This window comes from Corythoichthys intestinalis, unplaced genomic scaffold, assembly GCF_030265065.1.
Source record: "Corythoichthys intestinalis isolate RoL2023-P3 unplaced genomic scaffold, ASM3026506v1 HiC_scaffold_23, whole genome shotgun sequence".
NCBI classification, from domain to species: domain Eukaryota; kingdom Metazoa; phylum Chordata; class Actinopteri; order Syngnathiformes; family Syngnathidae; genus Corythoichthys; species Corythoichthys intestinalis.
In genome coordinates, this window is record NW_026651592.1 from 6,870,346 (window position 1) to 6,890,111 (window position 19,766).

Genomic DNA, 19,766 nt, shown 5'->3' on the forward strand with positions numbered 1-19,766 from the left:
TTCCAATAGGGAATATAAAGTATCTTGGAATCAACATTTCACCAAAACTTACAGAATTAACTAAACTAAACCATACACCTCTCTTAGCAAAAATATGTGAAGATTTGACACACTGGAATAATCTACCCATCTCACTTTTGGGCCGGATAGCAACAGTCAAAATGAAAGTATTACCACAAATAAACTATTTGTTCTCAATGATCCCCTTTAAACCCACTCAAAAATGGTTTCAAGACCTAGACTCAGCCGTCACAAAATTCTACTTTAAAAACAAGAAAAACAGAATTAGCCTTGCCAAATTGCAAAGAAATAAACCAGAGGGGGGTCTAGAGGCCCCTAATTTCCAACACTATTATATAGCAAATCAAATACAATATCTTATTAGGTGGTTATATCTTAACACTGAACAACAGTCATGGCTAGAATTAGAGCAAACAGACTGCAACCAAATACAATTGGCAAACCTCCCCTTTATTAGCTCTAGTATTAAGCACCATAGCTGCTTCAAAAACCCAATGATAGCATGTACCTTGAAAGCCTGGTGGAGAGGTATGGAAATTACGCAATCACAACAAGCCCCGTGTAAATTCTCACCAATCTGGCACAACCCAGACTTTGGAGTTAATAAAATTCCTATTTATTTCAGCGCATGGGATGATACGGGAATAAACCAGTTACAGCATTTGTTTAAAGATAATACATTCATGTCATATGAAAAAATAATGCAAGATTTCCAGATCAAAGGGGTCAATTTCCTGCAATACAATAAAATCAGGGCAGCCATCAGAAGCAAATTTCCATCACTAACGGGTACGTTAGACCCACCACCTTTCGTAAATAAAATAATAAATATACATCCTCAACAAAAAAAAATACTTTCAAAAGTATATAAAGCCCTCTCATGTAACAACTCTACTTGCCTACCAATCGAAAAATGGAATAACGAACTTTCGGTAACATTAGATAATAACTATTGGTCCAACATCTGTAAAAATACATTTATAATGACAAAGAATAAGAACCTTCAGCTTATACAGTTCAAAATACTGCACAGATGGCATATTACTCAATCTAAAATGCACAAAATGGGGTTCTCCCAATCCGATAAATGTACAAACTGCAACGAAGATACTTCAGATACATACTTTCATGCTCTTTGGCAATGTAAACCAATACAAGATTTCTGGGCACAGGTAACGAAGAAACTCTCTTTCCTATTGAACTGCAGGATTCCATTGTCTCCAACTCTTTGTCTGCTTGGCGATCTGAATACAGTGAATATCTCTATCCATCAAACCCGTCCACTACTAGCAAGTCTAACGATAGCCAAAAAAACAATATTGTTGAATTGGAAAAACAAACAAAACATTAGCATTAACCAATGGCTAAATCTAATCATTGAATATATAACATTAGAGAAAATATCTGCCAAACAGACAAATAAAATGGACAAATACGAACAACAGTGGGAAACGGTCGCAAGAATGATGAACATAGAATAAGGATTCTCTCTCACCTGCGAAGGAATGCCACAAAAATAATAAAAATGTACACATAAATTGATGTATGCGGGGTGTCCAGGGAAGTTGTATGCATCCTTCTGCAGCTGGAAACAGGACATGTTTAAATCCAAACTGTTTTGTACACTCCCAACAGCATGTAATAAATACACTTTCTTCCTTCACAGTTTAGTCGGTCAATGGGCTTATTTTACAAGGATACTCATAGACAATTTGGTTTCCAGCTGCTGGGGAACATATGCAACTTTTTTTTGGAACACCCTATATATTACTTATCAGACTTGGAACAATTAAGGAACTATGCGTAAATAATACACTTCACCGGTCCTTGGCATACATCTAATGGTGTTTGATAAACCTCTTGTTCTGTCAGCTTTACAGGTGGAGTTTGTTGGCGTCCTGCCCTGGGCCGTCCCGTCGCCGGTCTTGGCCCCCGGGATTTTCGGCCGGGGCTTGTCTGGTTGCGTCTGGCTGTGCGGGGGTCCCGTCGGGCGCGCGCTGGTGTCGTGGGCGGGTGGGGGGGCCGCGCGGGTGCCGGTCCGGGGCCGCGGCCCTTCCCCGGCCGGCCGGGGTGGGGTGGGGTGGAGTTGGGGTGGGGGCCGGGGGGTGCATGCGGCAGCCATGGTTCCCTCTCAGGTCCGCCCGGCCGGAGCCGCGTCTCCCTGTACCGGGTGCCGGGGAGGTGCCCTCTGGTGTCATGCCGCGCGCCCCTCCTGGCCCGGGGGTGGGTTGTGGGGGGCGCGCTTCCGTCCCCTTGGTCTGCTTCCGGCCCTGTCCGCCTCCCTGGGCCGCGGCGGCCGCTGCTGCCCCCCGGCCGGCGGGGTCGTTGGCGGGGCCTCTTGGGGCCCGCGGGGCCTTGGGTGAGGCTTGCTGTCCCTTGCCGGTGGGGTGGACGTCCCCTGGTCGCCGGCGCTTGGTGTGGCGCCTGCTCGGAGTGCGGGGTGGGTGCTCGGTGGGTGGGGGGGGGGGGCGGTCGCGGAGGCGCCGTGGGTGGTCTGGGGCGGAGATTGATCGGCGCCCTGACGCCTCTTCTGCCCTGCGGCCGGTGGTTCTGGTGGACGGGGCCACGCCCGCGGGAGCCTGCCTCTTAACTCACGCACTTCTCACTTCGGCACTGTAAATATTTTTCACCTTGGCACTTACATGCTCATACATTTCTCCGGGGAGAGTTGGGACGGGGCTTTACAGTCCCGGCCCGGCTCCCCCCTGTTTTTAATGCACCACACACCAAGGTTGTGGGATGGTTGGGACCTGTTGGGGGTGGGGGTACCTCACGGCTGCCTCCTCACCACAGGCCCCACCATCTCTGCACCTTTTTTAAATGCACCACACATCATACTCCACAGGAGAGCTCTGGCAAAGGGCGGTTGGACGGGTGGCTGGGCAGAAGCTCCGTGCTGCGGTCCCACTGCCCCAAGCCAAGCTCTCCTATCTTAATGCATACATTGCACTACCCTCCCCTCACACCCCCATCACGGTGCTGGGTGATGGCTGCCAGTCGGGAACCTGGCAGCCACAGTAATAGGGTGGTAGGTGGGTCCCACACTTTTTTATATGGCGTGGCTCCTGGGGTGTGGCCTTCCCTCTGCCTCGGCTGCCGGCCGCGGGAGTAGGTTGGGGGGTCGGGTCTCCGATCTTGCATCGCCCCGTGGCAGTTCCTGGGCGTTCTCCTGCCTCCGCCTTCCCCTCTCTTCTCTGGCTGGGCATCCGCCCTGCGCTCCGTCGCGGGTCGCTGACTGGGCGCCGGTGTATCAGCGGGGTGTCGCCTGCACCGGCGGGGGACCCTGCCTTGCCTGGGGCTTGGTGGGCCGCTGGGGGTCCCGTGGCGTGCCGTGCCGGTTGGGGGGCTGTGGCTGTGGCTCGTGGCCCGGGTGGGCGGGCGGGGGTGGGTGTAGGCGTGGGGTTGGTGGTGCGTCCCCTCCTGCCATCCCTGAAGGCCGGTTGATGGGTGCGCGGGTGGCCCGGGGTACCACCCTGGGTCCCGGGGGGGGGGACGATGGCTCCTTTGCTGGGCTGCGGGAGGAGGGATGGGCTTCGCATGGCCCCCCGCCCCCGCGCCCGCCCTCCCTCCCTCCCCGGGCTGGCTGGGTGGGGGCTGTGGCCCTGGGTTGGCGCCCGCGCGGCTTCTCCGCCCGTCTGCGTGGCTGTCGCGCGCCCGGTGGGGCCTGCGTGCTGCTGGATGTGGTAGGGCATTCTCGGGTCGGGGGTCCCGGTGCCGGGATTGGCGATGCGGCGGCATAGGGTTGGTCGCCAACGGGCTTACTCATAAGAGATTCACACGATTACTGGGTTCTAGATCACAGAACTGATTTGTGTACACTCTACCCCTTTCAATCACTTAGCTTATAGGCTTATAGACACCCCCACCCCCATTCTCCTCTTTCACTGGCCAATAGGCCCCCACATGGTGTAAACCGGAAATACATCTCGCTGACGATAGCACCAGCATATTAGTAACTAGTTTAGATGTTCAATGTATTTCTAGTTGTTGTTTGTGTATGTGTTTCTTTTCCTTCTTCTCTTGCATTTCTTTTCTTCTGTCCCCCCATAATCCCTTCCTGTTCGCTGCTTTGTCATAATAAAAAGGTATTTTGAATGATCACAATGGGAGTATGTCAGACTCTCAATGTGAAACATTAAAACTGTTCAGAATCTGGGCACTTAGACTTCCATTCTCTGTGTCAAACAGCTGAACAGGACAGGTTTAAAAAAAAAAAAGAACTACAAGTCTTTCTATCCATGGATCGCTTTAAAAGAATGTTAATAATGGTAATGCCATCTTGTGGATTTATTGTTATAATAAAGAAATACAGTACTTATGTATCGTATGTTGAATGTATATATCCATCTTGTGTCTTATCTTTCCATTCCAACAATAATTTACAGAAAAATATGGCATATTTTATAAATGGTTTGAATTGCGATTAATTACGATTAATTAATTTCTAAGCTGTAATTAACTCGATTAAAAATTTTAATCGTTTGACACCCCTAGTTAAATTATTATGTACTGTGTTTAATTCGAGATGTCTCTGGTTGCACTATGAAATGCACTTTTCCGCGCATGCCGTGTGTCCATGTTATTGTCACCTTTTTCACCCCGAACCAGTTTGCATGCCTGTAAAAGTCAAAGGTAAAAACGTTAGTAAAGCAGGTCATCCAGTAAACAAAGGGTCAGTGGTTTCATTTTGTCTATGTCGTCGGACAAGACACTTAACCCTTAATTGCTCCAAGTCAGTTTGCCGATGCCCATCGTGGCATAATTTTCTCTGAGAATAGGTGAATACGAACCTGTAAAGCACTGTGGGCAATGCAATGTGAAGATAAAAAAGCTAAAGACTGTAAGGGCGCTTTCACACGAGCACTGTTTGGTCCTTTTTAAACGGACCAGAGTTATTTTTATTAGATAGTCCGCTTCGTTTTCGAAATGTGAACGCATATCCGAACCGTACTTCGGACCAAACAAACAAACTCTGTTCCGCTCAAAAATAGTGGGTCTCGATCCGCTTTAGGTATTTTCTCTTCTAAATTTGTCCAATCAATGTGTGCGCCTTCCGTCCATGTGATGCTACCCGGAAAATTTGTTGGCGCAGTATGAATACGAACCTTTTCAACAAGTCATTTGCAAGTGTTGTTGCGAGGTAGCTCTCCAACTGGACCCTGGTCCTCTTGGTCTAATGCAGCGGTGTCCAAACCAGTCCTTAGGGGGCCGCTATGGGTCCTGGTTTTTGTTCCTACCAATCGAGCACAGACAGTTTAATCAATTTTCCAAGTTTCTGCTAAAACATGCAGCACCTGACTGCAGTCAACTGATTATCTGGGTCTTTCCCTTTTGGGAAAGGCCCAGATAATGTTGTTCTGCAACTTTATTGTACCTTTTTTTTTCGGACTATAAGTCGCAGTTTTTTTCATAGTTTGGCTGGGGGTGCAACTTATACTCTGGAGCGACTTATGTGTGAAATTATCAACACATTATTACATCACATGTTATTTTGGTGTTTTGGAGTGACACTGATGGTTTGGTAAACTTGTTAGCATGTTCTTTCATAAGCGGATTTTAAGGGGGGACCAGGGTTAGGCAGGCTCCCCCGGAGGCTGAAAAGTAAAGCAATAAAACTGCAACAAAAATGAATGAAATGAAAATTACTTTTCAAACAGATCATGTGACTAACACCTTAGATGGTCATTTGCCTTGCATAAAATTAAAAAAAAAAAAAAAATTAGGGGAGGGCAATTTTATTTTTCAAATGATTTTTTTTCTTTGATTGAAAATACTTTATTTTTTTTTTGATTGAATTAACATTTTTTTGGGATTGAATCATTTAGACCCAAATTTCCTACCCATAAATGGCCCAAACACAAAAAGGATTGCTTCATTCAAAGAAAACTTTTTCAATGAAAAATTAAGTGTTCAAATGCAAATTTTTCAATCTCAAATATTTTTTCTCATTCAAAAACGTTTTCTATGATTGAAATTTTTCTTTTTTTGATTGAAGTGATTTTTCTTTTTGAAAATATATATTTTTTTTAGGCAACTTTATCGTGGGTTGAACAATAAAGACACAAATCTACCTCCATATGGCTCCATTCAGAGGATACACTATTTGACTGTGGTAACTATATTTGCACGACACCGGCGGGCGTACCCTATTCAATGGATGACGATCTTGGCGAAAAGTATTGCCGAAGCAGCCTAATTTAGAATTCCCCTCAAGAATGATCGGAAACAAAATACGCTTATTGTCAACTTATTATTATAAATATTCTTGTAAGTTAATTTTATTGCTGACACTGCATTTCAGGGTCATCAACATGTTGTGCCTCCCCTGCCCCAAAAATCAAACTCTGCCTATATGTTCTTTATGCTATAGTTGTCTGAATAACTCCTAATAGCTATGTTAAGTTAACATACCGGCCACATTCGCATTTTGTTGTTCAAGCATCATGTAACACTATCATACTGTACACTTATTCAGCATGTTGTGCATTATTGTATTTTTATTTTAAATTGCCTTTCAAGATGACATATCTGTTCTATGTGTTGGATTTTATCAAGTGAATTTCCCCAAAAAATGCGACTTATACTCTGGTGCGACTTAAATGTTTTTTTCCTCTTAGTTTGGCATTTTATGGCTGATGCGACTTATACTCAGGTGCGACTTAAGAGTCCGAAAAATACGGTACTGTTCAAGTATCAACACGACTGGAATTTTCGCGTGACGATGGGAATTTTTCAAACGGCCCCGAAACATTTTCCGTTCGCCTGTAAACGGCAATTTTCCGAAAAAAAAGTTTCAAAATGTATCTTGTTCCACTTGTAAGACACCAGATTGTTGAAAACGTGTCGTCTCATTTTGTTGGAATGAAATCCAGAACCCACTGTGGCCCTATTTGGAATAGTTTGGACACCCAGGGTCTAATGTGAAAGAGCCCTAAGTTCTCTTCCTTTACCATCACCAACAAAACCCTTTCCCATTACCAATCTAAGCCAGTTTGGGCTCAACGTCCCGCTTGTAAAATACCAACATGAGATTTGGGGATTAAAGTTGAGCCGAGAATTTGCAGGCTTCAGACATAATACTGGAGGCAGAGCAGACTTGTAAAATCCTTGTTTCCCAGTCATCTGGAGCCCACAGGTTGCGAATAAATCCCCGCCCACAGAATCAGACATTCTGTTATCAGCTCTTGTAATGGAGAATAGGTGTAGGATATTCAAGACAAAGTGTCCAGTCTTTCAGTTTCTGATAAACCATACACTTTAGCAACAGCAGTTGCATAGACCCTTTACTCTAGCTTATTAAAATCAGTAGGAGCAACAGCTTCAGCATCGGTGTCAGCATATCCATCCTCTTCTGGATGAATGCCCCAGAGACCGCCACCATTAGGCCTCCAGCTGGAGCCACATTTGCACTCGGCCAGCCCACTTCCTCCTCCTCCTCCTTCTCTTTCTCCTCTCAGCCAGGTCAGGCAAAGAGGCAACTATTGGCAAAGCCTCCACGTTCCCCATGTGATAAATAACCAGGAGCTGGCTGGATGACACCAAATTTTTCATCATTAATCCGAGTCATTATGATGCTGTTTCCCCCAGCATTGATCCCCCCCCCCCCCTAGTCCAGTCCTGTCCAGCTGACGCAGCCACTGCATGGTGGATTGGCAATGGAATGAAAATGGGCCAAAAGGACAGGTGTAGAGTGCACAATAGGGTTGTTCCGATCATGTTTTTTTGCTCCCGATCGGTTTACAGTATCTGCAGATCCCGATATTTCCCGATCCGATTGCTTTTTTTTTTTTTTGCTCCCGATTCAATTCCAATCATTCCCGATAATTTTTCCCGGTCACATACATTTTGGCAATGCATTAAGAAAAAAATGAATAGAAATCGGACGAATATATACATTCAACATACAGTACATAAGTACTGTATTTGTTTATTATGACAATAAATCCTCAAGATGGCATTTACATTATTAACATTCTTTCTGTGAGAGGGATCCACGGATAGAAAGACTTGTGACTTTGTATATTGTGACTAAATATTGCCATCTAGTGTATTTGTTGAGCTTTCAATAAATGATACTGTAGCCATGCCCAAATGCATGATGGGAAGTGGAACCATGACTGTGCGTAGTGCTACCAATTGATATATCTTCTCTGCGTTGGGAAATAATATAAGGTGTTAAGAAAAAGTTCAATTGCCACCTTGCTTCCCCACATTACTTCCCATGATATTTCTTATCGTAGGGAGAGGGATTGTAAGGCTTTAGCTAATTAAAAAAAGGCTCCAAAGGCTGCCAAAATTCACTCCTCATTTTACGCTGCCTTTTATCTCTCTATATAGGTAAAAACGGCGTCATTACAGATTGAGCGCGACAATGCATGAGTGGGTCGTTCAGCGCATGCATTAATTGCGTTAAATATTTTAACGTGACATTAAAAAAAAAAAATTAATTACCGCCGTTATCGGGATACATTTGATAACCCTACCTTAAGCCTAAACTAAAGACTCTGGATGAATGTAACATATTATGTCTGTAACGTTAAATACAATTAGAAAACGATTTAATTAAACAATATACAGTATATATATTAAAAAGAGGCATGGCCGATATTTTTTTGCCGATTCCGATACTTTGAAAATGACGTGATCATACCCGATCCGATCGATTGGGACATCTCTAGTGTACATGCATACTTTCCTTCCATATTTGCTATAAAGCCCAGTTGATAGAAGACATTTTTAATAAAGTCATGGAAAAGTAGAGGTGGGAATCTTTAGGCACCTAACGATTCGATTACGATTCAGAGGCTCCGATTCGATTATAAATCGATTATTGATGCACCACAAATCCCCCCGCCCGGCTAGTGTGAATATAGAACAGCAAGCTTGCGTCTGATTGGTATAATAGAGTCGTGATTATTGTTGCGACGTCTCATTGGTGAAATTGGTAGAGCTACTCTTGGCATTGCTGGCAAAAAAATAAAAATAAATCTAATATGTGGAATAAAGAGGAAAAATGTAACGACTCCTGTGTAGCCCAAAGTAGTGGAGTAAGAATAGCGTTTTGTCTTCACAAATCTACTCAAGTAAAAAGTATAGCTTAGTAAAACTACTCTTCGAAGTACATTTTTCTCAAAAAGTTACTCAAGTAAATGTGATGAAGTACATGAAATGCGTTACTACCCACCTCTGATTTTTGGTGACGGTCTCTGCAGTTAAAAAAAAAAAAAAAAAAAAAAAAAATTCTCATTTTTCAGACTAACTAAGAATGTATTTGGTGCTTATGCTTTGCGGATATCATTGCTTAAATATTATTTCAATTTTCAGGTTGCTTCAATAAACCTTGAAATTAAACAGACAGTACTCCTCCACAAAATGTTTACTTATTTCGAACTAACATGCCAAAATACAGTTGTTTCACTTTCACTTTTGCCTGGGGTAATCAACAATAATCGCTGCTAACATAAAGCTGTCTGCGCTAGTAAATACAAAGAGAGACATTTGGAGTCAAGTGACCCTGGAGGTGAGACCAGGAGAGAAGGTCGTGACCCTTTGCTGGCCTTGGTGGCCGCCATCATCGGGGGCCAAGGTTGGGCTGCGTACTCAATCAACCTTAGCGAGATTGTCCTCGACGAGCCAGGATGGGAGCCATGCTGAGCCCTCCAGTTGCCATCTTCTGCTTTCTTTCTGGAGAAACAAGAGAGAAGCTGTAATTTCACAGCTGACAGATTTTCCCTTTGCTTGATTTGATATCATTTGTAAAAGAGAAGGTAAATCTACTTCAACCCCCCACAATGGTGAACTGTAATGTGTTTTGCTGATCTTATTTGCTGGGGGAAAAACTACTGACAGACTTTTAATACCATCAAAAGTGGGGATTGAAATTAAGATGGTAGCGGAGTACTTTGGCACACGTTGGCTCGCCAGTGTTTGAATGGTGGAAGGAATAAAGCGATTTCAAACACCTGGACATTTGCCACTGATAAATAGTGGAAATTAATAGTTACTTTTTGTTTGCAAATTGATACTCTTAGTCTGTCCCTACTCTTCTATTATTTTTTTAACATTAATTTCAGAGCAAATCTATGAATTCTTATCAGTTTAACCGTCTTAGAACCAGGGGTGAATATATAAATAATAATATAAAACACATAAAATATAGCCATTGATTTAAAAACCTATAATACGGCCTACAGAGGGCATCGTGTTTTACGCGCGCAACGGACGCTCGGGATGATGACGTAGTTGACCTGGACTTAGCTGTGCCAACAGGCAAGCGAAGCTAGTATGACGACTGGCATGATTTTGTAACATTCAGTTGCTCGTTGATTGTTTTGTTACAGACCTGTGGGATGAGTTCCCGACATTGTACCTGCATCCGATTCCAGCTCATCAGCAGTGTATTTAAGCCGATCTTGGACAGTTTGCTGGGATATTGACTTGCTGCCATTTGACAGTTTGTATTCTTGATCCCTTCGTTGCTTGCCATGGTTTTTTCGCGGCGAGTGGCCCAACACATGCACACATTGGTTAAAAGCGGTATTTACTTTTTATGTTTTTATTGAGTCTTTTATTACCTTTTTATTGCCTCAAAATACTTATTGCATGAGTTTCCCTCTCATACTTTTAAGCAATGTGTTTTCTTGTGGTAGCTTTAAAGCAGATTGTTGATCTGTTTACCTCATTAGTCACAGAGCATACTTTAACCACCCTTATTTGATATTAGTACATTTAAGTATTTTCTTAAGGCATCTTAAGTATGTTGCCTGTATGCATCTAAACACAACACGCTGAAAGCGCACAGTAGCACTTTGGGGTGCAAAATTCGTCTCTTTTAGGACGTTTCGCCAGTGTAGCACATTTTGGCAGAACACCGGTTTTGACCTACTTTTGTCTTGTCTCATCCCGTCTTTCCTCTTCATTTTGCTTTTGCTGCTCGTTTTGTGAAATATCGACAGTGCTGTCCTGCTCATTAATGTTCCTTTCTGGTTCAAATTGAAAGGGCTGAACAGATTACATGTTTCTGTCACTAGTCATACTATGGAAGCCTGGCAGCGTAGTCCATTGACGTCACGGCCATGCGACATCAACAACAATAGCAACCTACTAAACTAATTTTACAAATTGTAAAACTAAAACATCAAGAGGGGTTTTAATATCAAATTATTTTAACTCGTTCTATCTTTTAAGAACTACAAGTCTTTCTATCTGTGGTTCCCTTTAAACCTCAGCACTTCCTGGGAGGTGTGTGGGACTGTTTCACCTCAATATTGAAAATCTGAAGTGTCTGGACTTTTAAGACCGTGGAAAGATTCTTTTACTACTTTTGTACTGTATTTAAATGTCATTTATGGTATTAGTTCTTGCAGAGCTGAGTATATTTTTGGTGCAACTTGATGTAAAAAGTTAGAGAACCTCTACACCGTTGTTATGCCAGCGTACTGCTGTTTGTGAGATCGCGTGCGCGTCTGTGTGTGTACGGTAGGTGAGGGTCAGTTGGACGAGGTAATTACCTGGATCAGTGAGCATGAAGGTGGGGGCCGTGGCATCAGCAGCTGGAGGCTAAAGCTGCCTGATCCTACACACACACACGCATGCATGCACCTGTAGCCAGATGCCTTCTGTATTCGGTAAACCCAATAGTGAACTCAAACGACAAGCCGGCGTTAAGATTGCATGAGAATGTGTCCTCCGTCTCCCGCGGTGTCGACAAGCTCCTCTCACTAGTTTAGACAACCGTAGGATAGAGATGTAGACGGCGGTCCGACTGTGCCAGTTATTACTCCACACTTTCACTAATGAAGTTAAAAATTTAATTATCAGCTCATTTGCCGTGTTGTCTCCGGAGAGGTTAGGTTCTCCCCCACCCATAGTGTCGACTCCCATTAAATGCACCGCTTTGACTCCTTTATTCATTTGGTGCAGGTAAGGAGGAATAAAATGATGAAACGTCACGTTCTAAGAAGAAATAGCTGTACAATTTAGCATCATGGCTCCTAATGTTTTTGTTGTTGTTGTTGTATTTTATTAAATGTCAACCAATGCTATTTCTCTAAATTGTCAGGGTGACTTGCATGATGGGGGACCGTAAAACGAAGGTGTTAACATCCCCTGGGTCAAATTGACCTATTTCCTAATTTAGAAGACAATTATTTTCATTCATGAATTTTATATACGGCGGAAAACACAGACAAGACTGAAAAAGCAGTTTCTGCTCTTGCACTCCTCTTTAAAAGAAACTGCTGTATTTTAAGCCAAAACAACTGTTGTGTTTGATAGAACAATATGTCTATATGCTGCCATAGCAATTTCATGGCGCACTAAGCCTCCGAACTATTTTTAATTTGTCCGTTTTACCCTGAAAACCCCCTTTAACGGTCGTCGTTGTTTCAACCTAGCCATAAAAAGAAGGTAAGTAATCATATTTATTCTTCAAAATGTCTGTCATTTTTAGCTTAGAATCATAAATTGATGTCTAAATTTTAGTTTAAAAAAAAAAAAAAAAAAAAAAAAAAAACTTTAAAAAATCATTCACTCCCATATTTTAAACGAATTACATCACAATGAAAAATTTGGCGTCTGTAAAGTTACGGATATCTACCTCATAGCTATCACTTAATTGTATTATTATTATTATTTTTTGTTAGTGTCACATTTTCTCCAGTATGTTAGATGATAAATAATTGATCAAAAAAAAAGACGTTTAAAAGGGTAACTATATGAAAAAGAAAATCTCAACCACTTCTTGCTGTCTGCGATTTCTGCATCGCGACCCTTGTTAAACCACCATGTTTCACCCATAAAATCCCCAAAAAATCCAGCTGTGCCCATTCCCAGCTGTGTCTTGACACTCTGTGAAACATGCTACATTGAGTTTTTGTATCGAAACAAGTACGCGATAATATCTTGTTAAAATTGTGGCGTCTTTAATTCTGCTCTCGCGTGCTCTCGCCTCCAATTCGGGTTTTGCTGTTTAGAAATAAAAAATCTTTTCAAAAATGCCTTCCTGTTGAAAATTTTTGTTCTCCCAGAAAATTGAGATTTTAATTTTTAATTTTTCCAATGACATATCACACATGCATTTCGGACAATTTTGAAAGTTGGCCAAAATTGAAGGTCTCAGAGCGGAACTTCAAGTCACCCAAGTGTTTTCCGCCATACCATAATTTTTGCACTATAAAACACACCTGACTATTAAGCCGCAACCCACCAAATTTGGCACAAAAACGGCATTTGTTCATAGATAAGCCACAGTGCACTATAAGCCCCAGCTGTCCTCACTGTATTATGGGATATTTACACCAAAATATATTAACCGGCAACACTTTATTTGACGGCGGCATCATACGAATGTCATAAGACCAAATGAACCACCATTTGCCAATTGGTTCAAAGCTTCATTTGGCCATCACTGCTCCCTTAGGGGAGAGAGTCAACCTCTGCTGCCACCTGCTGTCAACACTGTTGTTGTCCAACATGCCTCCTAGCATGCATTGCAGTGCTACAGATGTAAATTCAATCAAAATTCATGTTCTTTGCTAATTATTTCTTCAGTTACTGTTCCAGTTGTTTCATTAATTGCTAGTTCTGGTATTTGGTAACTCTTTATTTGATAGTGGCACCATAAGGTAGTCATTAGAAAATCATAATTATGACATGACACTGTAATGAGCATTTATGAATGCTTATAACAGATGTCATTTAATGTTATCTGGCAATTTCTCACTTTTGAATGAATGTAAAAGATGCAAGCTGGAAAATGGAGTTAGTAACATAATTTGCCGGATGACACTTAATGACATAAGCATTCAGTAATGCCCATGATAGTGTCATGTCATAATTGTGATGGCCATATGACAGTGTTATTACACCGCTGTCAAAAATGTTTACCTATTACCCCAAATAAATCAACAAATAAGCCGCACTGAACTATAAAATGCAAAATGAAGGAAAAAAGTAGCGGCTTATAGTCCGAAAATTACGGTACTGCTTATCCTCATCTGGGTCATCCAAGTCAATTGCGATATTTACGTGCACATTTTTGTCATTACAGTTGCGGATCCTTGGTTAATGGTTTATATGTGACGTAATCTATTCTAACAATCAACTTTGACCCGACATTTATGTAAACTTAAAATAATCTCGGGTGATTTAACACTTAGCCAAAACACAATGAATTACTTTAATATAATTAAATAAAAAACTTTATAAGGGGCATGTCAGCCAAAAACTGACAACAGTCCACTTTGATTCAATTCCATTGTGCCAAAGAAACAAACATACAAACTAGAGGTTGGGAGGAAGATTCAAACGGTACACATAAACGTATTCACACAAACACAAGCTCTTTGATTTACTGCTAACTGCTAAGTGTGTTCGACGTGCCGCTTCTCATTTATCCACGCCGAGAACCTCTGGGTGTAGTGATATTTAGCGGCGGCGGGGATGACACCTTCCCCTTGCGTCATCCAGGGGGAACCATTTAAACATCGTGTTTTGATTGGCCATCTCAAGCAGGGTGAGGGGGATTGATTTTCATTCAGGCTCTCTTATTGAAAGGTATAAACATCTCTGGCATACATTTGCCAACCTGCTACCAGTTCCTCTTCCACCTCATGCAGCCCCTCTTGAAATATTCACAAGTTCATCTGTACACTCACTTCATGTCAAAATACACTTCCTTTATTTATTTAGGGTGTTCATGCAAGCATCCATAATAGGTGAAATTCAATGAATTTCAGCGTGCAATGATTTAGTGCAGTAAATGGGATGCTTCTGTAAATATTGATCAGTCTGAATTATTTATTGTGACCTATTCTGCCTTGGGGTACTTTAATTAAATGGTTAAATTTGCTTTGAACAGATCTCATTTGATTTTTTTATTTGAATTACAATATTATATTATTTCTGTTATCCAATTATATTAAATTTAAGTTGCTTTTAGTTATCTGATTAAATATGTTTAATTAGGGATTCATTTCAATATATGTTTAATGATATTTAATTTCCTTGGAACATCATTTAAACTCTTTCTAAGACCTATAGATACATTTTGATGGATGTGTTTGATTACTTTTTTAAATGTAATTTAATTTTGTGATTAAAAAAAAAAAAGATTTAGTTTTATATTTTTCATATTTTTATTCATATTTTGTGGTTGTATTTAGTACATTTGATTGTATTTACCCTGGGCTGCATGTCTTTTTGGGTCTTTTTGTCAACACTGTTGTTGTCCAACTTGCCTCCTAGCATGCATTGCAGCGCTACAGATGTAAATAACAATCAAAATTCATGTTCTTTGCTAATTATTTCTTCAGTTACTGTTCCAGTTGTTTCATTAATTGCCAGTTATAGGATTTTGGTAGCACTTTATTTGACAGTGGTGCTATAACACTGTCATCAAACAGTCATAATTATGACATGAGACTGTCATGAGCATTAATGAAGGCTTATAACATATTATTTTGTGTCATCTGGCAAATTATGTCACTAACTCCAGTTATGTCCAGCTTGTTTACATCCATTCAAAAGTGAGATAATTTGCCGGATGACACAAAATAATATGTTATAAGCATTCATTAATGCTCATGACAGTCTCATGTCATAATTATGACTGTTTGATGACAGTGTTATAGCAGTGACACTTAAAGACGTCTGTTTTAATTATCATGTATATATATATTTTTAAATAACCGACTGTAGACAAAGCGGTGGATGAGCCTCCGGAACCGTAAAGACGAATGACATAAATCTGGTACGTCGTATCCGGGGACTAACTGTATAAGTTTAGATTTCATATAGATATCCCATAATATAACGTGAAGAGATGCTATTTATAATCCAGTGTGGCTTATATATGAAGCAATAAAGCTTTCTTGTGAAATTTGGTTAATGCTGTTTAGGTGTGGGTTTAGTCAGAAAATTTACAGTATACATATTCTTTCCCTCTATTTAATATTGCCATTTGAAATATAAATACACATTAACTCATTTGCTCCCAAAAACATAGAAATATGTTCTATTTTTAATTGTTTCAGTGTCCCAAAAACATTTATACGTCTTTTTCGTTTTTTTTTTTTTTTTTTTTTTTTTCCGCTCCAAAGCACAACACTCAAAATTCATTTTAGAGCAATAAAACTGGCCACTGGAGGGCAGTAGTGCATTTGGTAAGAACTCATATCGGAGCATGAAAGGAAATTAATGAAGAGAAATAGTCAGGAAACGTAAGTTGGAAGAAGTTAGAAGCGTGAGGAAAATGTGGAGAACGATGTAAAACACAAGGCACATGCCCACCACAAGTTCCCGAGGTGAATTCTGTTATGAGGTAGTGGTCACTAAAAAAGAAAGATAAAAAAAAAGGACAATCTTGATGAGACAGGCGGTGATTAGGGAAAAAGTGTCATCTCTCTGTTCAATAGTTTAGTTATGTGTAAATAAATTGATACTTTGCTATCAAAAGCTCTATTTGTCTTATTGTTTGTTATTTTGTAAAAGGAAAACATTATTCAGATGTTTGGGATTTCAAAAAAGCAACAACTAGCTGTGTTAAAGTCAAACTTATGTTTTAAATGTATGCTTTTACAAAAAGCTCAATTTCTCTGTTTTTCATCAGAAATTGGAAACTTTTTCAAACTAAGCTATTTTCTAATGCTGATTTCTAAAGAATGGAAAAGGATATGAACTTTTTTTTTTTTTTTCCCTGCTCAAAGAAGAGAGTTTAATCTTTGTTTTGGCGGTTCCCTGTTTATATAGTAATAGAACAGAATTTTCTGTGGGCCTTGCAAAATCAGTCAAAATCCAGTAAAACGGCTGGGAGCGAATGGGGTTGCTCAGGTGAAAATGGCTGGGAGTGAATGAGTTAAGCAAATACAGGGCTGCGGGTTGTTAAAAAGTCTTAAAATGTCTTCAATTTAAAACCCAAATAATCAAGGTCTTGAATTGTCTTTAATTTAATGGAAAATTGCAGTAGCTATTAAATTTCCAGAATATGCTCCAGGTTAAATACTGTAATATGTTGCAAAACTTCTAATGATGTGTATTTATTTTAGTAATGGGTGTTCACTAAATACAAGAGTTTGGGATTAATAAATTTTGTCCGCAACTTCAGTGTACGTCAGCGAATAGAGTTGTCGCCACGATGCCATTTCCTGGTTATTTGCGGTTGTAGAGGTGAGTGGGAATATGCAGAGATGGGGAAGTATAAATTTAATCAAAAATGGTTGGAAGATGGTTTCTTTAATAGGTGGTTGGCATCTAGTGAAAATAACAGCAGTGCCCGATGCAAAGTCTGCAAAAAGACTTCGTTACTTTCGTTAGGGACAATGGGGGTCCAAGCTGTCGAGTCGCACATGAGAGGAGAAAAACACCAGCAGTCTGTGGCAGCAGCGCTGTGTTTACAGTGAAATATATATATATATATTTTTTCTTCATCAAAAATCATCAGAACACTTTTTGGTCTTAAATTATATTTTTAAGGTCTAAAAAATGTCTTAAATAACATTAAATTGGACTTGTAAAATGTTGCAAGTACCCTGAAATATGCATAAAAGGGCATTGGGGAAATACATTATTTCCTGAGGAATTTAAAAAAAAAAAAGTTCGATACAGTACTTCCTGTTCTTGCATGCTGTCGTATGTTCAAGCATTAATAATAATGAGCCAAAGTGAAGCAATTCCACTAATTTTGTGTGACACAATTCCCTGTCGGTGACATAGTGAAAGATTTATTGCGATAAAATGTGAAACTTGTGTCAATATTGATCATTCTGAATAATTTACCCTGACCTATTTTGCTTGAGGAGTTTGGTTTCAGGCACTTGATGAAGGTGGGGGGTGGACAATATACTTCTTTATTCACTGTCTCACAATGTGTTAAGAGATGTTGCATATCATCTGTGTAAAACAACAGCAACACAAGCACTGTATTTCCCAATTTGGTGCCAGCGTAGGATGTGATTGTCTGTTTATGAGTCAAGGGAGCAAGCTTGAGAAGGTTTAATATCATAATAGCTTTGTCAACTGCTCCACACTAGAAGGTTTATTTACCCAAAGCTGCACTTAATCCATTTCTTATCCCAGGCAAGTTTTCTTCCCTTTAGTAAGAATTGCTAAACCATTTTTGACAGTTTGTACATTAGGAGGTTGTCTAATAAATATGAACCTAATGATTTCATCTCAATTTTCCGACTTAATGCAATTGAAAATACAGGTAGTCCCCTGGTTACGAACAAGTTCCGTTCCCACGCTGGCTACGTCACCCGAATTTCCACTTCAGTCGGAATTAACACTTTAAGTATTCCTAAATACCCAACTATCCAGAAACATGTATTATACATCAATATTAATAAAATGAAGGAAAAAATGTAATAGATATTACTTCCCTTTGGTAACACCGATCATACCATAATTCTTCATACAATTGACTTTTTTTAATTTGTCACCGTCAAACTATGAACACACCATTAGAAAATAAAACACAATAATAACAAAGAAAAGTACAATAATGCTATAAAGTATATCAATAGAGACATACAGTATTTGCTAACAAAAACAAAGCTCAATGGCTGCACAATAATACCGATGGAAATAAGGTCCAAATCGTGGGCAATTCAACAAGGAAAATGACAGCTATTAGTGGCACCAGTCCAGCGGTGAAAACAAACACCGCTCAATAAGCTAGCGAGCTAATAGCGAGCGACTATCCCCGAGCCCATGCCGTTTACCGTTTCTCTGCCTTCATGAAATGTTACCTGACATTCACCCCCGCTTCCCAACGTGAAAAGAACGCTCGAAACTAACAGGAAACAGCGCTGGAGTGTCTTCAAACAAGTCCGAGTGTAACAAAAGAAAGCAGACCACATATTGCGGAAAACACAGACAAGGCTGAAAAAGCACTTTCTGCTCTTGCAAAACCTCTTTAGGCAAGGCAAGGCAAGGCAAATTTATTTATATAGCACAATTCAACACAAGGCAATTCAAAGTGCTTTACATCTCATGAAGATCATAAAAATCACATTTAAATCAATACAACGTAAAAACCAAGACAAAAGATCGCATTTAATCGCAAATAGAATAAAAATAAATAAATAAAAATAAAACAAAAATAAAATAAAAACTACTACTACTAATAATAATTGAAATCAGCAATGGAGATAAGCATAAGAGGAATAGAAAGCAGGTAGATTGAAATATATAGCCAGTTATGGATATGCAGTGCTAAACAAAAGCGTTTTTAGCCCTAATTTAAAAGAGCTAACAGTTGGAGCATACTTCAGACGTTCAGGTAACTTGTTCCAGAGGTGAGGAGCATAATAACTAAATGCTGCCTCACCCTGCTTGGTTCTTGTTCTTGGAATATGCAGAAGACCCGTTCCAGACGACCTTAGGGGTCTAGATGTCTCATAGGAATCTAACAAATCAAGCATGTATTTTGGTCCAAGGCCATTAAGTGTTTTGTAGACGAGCAGTAGTATTTTATAGTCTATCCTTTGACTTACTGGAAGCCAGTGTAGCGATTTCAAAACCGGTGTAATGTGGTCCAGCTTCCTTGTATTTGTGAGGACTCTGGTTGCAGCATTCTGTACTAGCTGCAGCTTCCTGACTGATTTTTTATCAAGACCCGTAAATATGTGTGCGTGTGTGTGTAATATGTGCTGAAAACGAATCCATGCATAAGTTTTTCCATGTCTTGTTGAGTCAGAAGCCCCTTAATTCTGGTTATATTTTTTAGGTGGTAATAAGCGGATTTA

At 40.4% G+C, this 19,766-nt stretch overlaps 1 protein-coding gene across 9 annotated transcripts in view; it reads left to right on the forward strand.

Moving 5' to 3' along the window:
• The window catches only part of LOC130911219 (roundabout homolog 2-like), an 800,091-nt gene that overhangs the window by 456,988 nt on the left and 323,337 nt on the right, over positions 1 to 19,766 (forward strand). The window lies entirely within an intron of this gene.